Source organism: Panthera onca, chromosome B2 (assembly GCF_046562875.1).
Source record: "Panthera onca isolate mPanOnc1 chromosome B2, mPanOnc1 haplotype 2, whole genome shotgun sequence".
Classification (NCBI taxonomy): Eukaryota; Metazoa; Chordata; class Mammalia; order Carnivora; family Felidae; genus Panthera; species Panthera onca.
This window is the reverse complement of record NC_138343.1, coordinates 130,083,125-130,085,711: the sequence shown is the minus strand read 5'-3', so window position 1 is coordinate 130,085,711 and position 2,587 is coordinate 130,083,125. Positions and strand designations below refer to the sequence as shown.

Sequence of the window (2,587 nt, the reverse complement as noted above, 5' to 3'; positions counted from 1 at the left end):
TACAAAAAATATTTTTTTATAAATGTGCATTTTAAAACATTCACCAAAAATGAAACCAAATTACGCAAAGGTTCTGTAGGCTTTATTTACAGTGACCTAGATCATCTATTTTTTAACACACATACCCAACGCTGTATTTCTTTTACTCACTGCCTACATGGTCGGACCCTTTGTCCCCACTCCCCATGTGTTCCGTGCGCTTTTGACTGATTACTTCCTATCAGTTCTGTCTTTTCCTCTAACTTTGTAAATCGCCATCATTATAAACACCTCTGGAGATCGTAAAATAAGGTAGGTTTTTTATCAATTGAAAAGGGGCTTGGGAGCACTCACTAGTTCATATAAATATACTACTAGGTACTGTGTAGATCTAGTGGAGCTGATCAAATTCCACCCTGAGGAAATCACCATGAGGACAGGTCTGGCTAGTGGCTGGATCACACTAAACACTATGACAGAGCCCGTTCAAGCTCTAAATGTATTTCAAGACTCGATCCTAATTTTCAATTTCTGAACCACAAATCCACCTTAGAAAAGTTAAGTGGAAACTGAAGACCAATATTTCAAAGGCAGAGATATTGAAAACCCCCCATACATCAAGTCTTTAACATAATCCTTGGTAATCATATCTAAGGAATCTGTGTCTCATAATTTTCAATTTTATAGAAAGCACCAAAACCCCTTTCTCTCGATAAAAGGGAAAATCTTGAGGATTATAAAGAAATTTGGGAACATGGTGCCATTTATCTGAATTGTAGAAGCATTGTCAGTTAATGTATGGCTTTACTGAGATGTAAGGTGGAGGGATGCCTAAAAAAAATGAGAATCATGTACTTTTATACATTAAAAAGGCCCGGTTTTTTATTTCATAAAAAGTGTGACAAACATGTGTTAAATGGAGGAATACACATTTCTTACATAAACTAGACTTGGTAGACTATTGAAAGAAAAAAAATAATTCTCATGGTCATCATAATGTTTGTGTCAAAAACTTCAGGAGCAAATGAGACCACAGATCTGTTATTGGGCAGAGGTAGAACAAGAGTTAAAGAAACTTCCATCACCTCAACCCCGTATTCCCTCATATAAGAAGACTCCCTTCAGGTATAAGATAGGACTTGTTAGAGCAGGTGAAGCTTCCTGACATCCAGCCAAGATACCCCAGGAATGGACTAAAAAGGCACATAGGACTGAGCAAGGTCTTGGATCAGTTCTGTGTGTCCGGAGGGAGAATGTGGAGACACTGAGTAGCAGACAGTTAAAGAGAGTTGTATGGGGAGGGTTAGAACATAATAAGAATTGTCAACAAGGAACCTCACATTATGGAAGGAAGGAACATTTAACTGAGCCACTTTCTGAAGGAAGACTTACCAAGGGAGCCCTTAGTTATACCAGAACTTACTTCCACATAGTCTCTGGTCTGGTTCTAGACACTTATGAAAGAAAGAGTGAAAGAGCAGTTAAAAGTCCCTTTGAAGACTAGTGTGTATTCAGTTGAGGAAAATGGGCAAGGAGGTAGCTCTCTGCTTCACCGACATCTGGAGGACATTGGCCAACTCCAAGAAGTGTGACAATCTATATTCATCTACATAGTCCAGAGGAGTTTCTGTTTGACTCTTCAACCCTAGGAACCATCCATCAGGCTCAAGAGCCCTCATGTAGAGCACAAATTTCAGTCTATTTGGGAGTATTTAAGCAAATCTTAAAACAATCATGTCTTAAGATGTTTTGGAATAAATTCACATGTGATAGAAGTTTGAACTAGATAACTACTTTGTTTGAGCAGTTATTATAGGATAACTGTCCTATAATTTTATTGGATAAATTCAGAGTTCTTTTCAGGAGCTCTCTCATTTTGTGTAGGCATGAAGAAGGAGAAATGATGGGAGGATAGGGCCGAGGGAGGAGGGCACAGACCACATCTGAGTACTTTAGCCTTAAAAATCCCAATGTTCAGTGCTTACTTCGGCAGCACATATACTAAAATTGGAATGATACAGGGAAGATTAGCATGGCCTCTGCACAAGGATGACACACACATTCGTGAAGGCTTTCATGTTTTTGTTCATATTTATTTTTTAAAAATCCCTCAAAAAAGTCCCAATGTTCCAAAGTCTATAAAAAAATAAGCTTTTGCCCTTCTCTAGGTAAGATGGTACTCTTACCTAGAGGGATAAAAAGACAGCCAGGAAAGTTCCACTGAGACTTTATTTCCTATCAAATGTAAGACCAATTAATATCCAAAATTAACTTCCACTGCTTCCCTCTGCCTGAAGATTGGTTTCTTTAACTGTCAAACCATCTTGAGCCCACCCATATAGGCAATTTTCCATTGAACTTCTTGACACCAGGGATAGTAACACTGCCAGAAACATTTTCTAAGGCCAACACATCCTTTCCGAACTGGCTTGCATGGCTTGGAGGGGGTGGTGATGTGTTTTTTCTTCCCCCCATGCCTCCCTTGTCTAAGGTCCTGGACATTGATGAGTCAGTTAAAAAAAAAAAAAAAAAAAAAAAAAAAGGAAAAGGTCTTATTCATCTAGTTCCATAAAAGAGGACACTTCAAAACAAAGGAAACAAGAATATC

General features: G+C 38.4%; 1 non-coding gene across 1 annotated transcript; it reads left to right on the top strand.

Annotated features, from left to right (window-relative positions):
* Positions 1 to 1,956: 1,956 nt before the first annotated feature.
* On the top strand, positions 1,957 to 2,063 carry LOC132668180 (U6 spliceosomal RNA). Its single transcript, XR_009605526.1, has one exon. It is a non-coding gene; the product is annotated as a U6 spliceosomal RNA (small nuclear RNA).
* Positions 2,064 to 2,587: the final 524 nt, after the last annotated feature.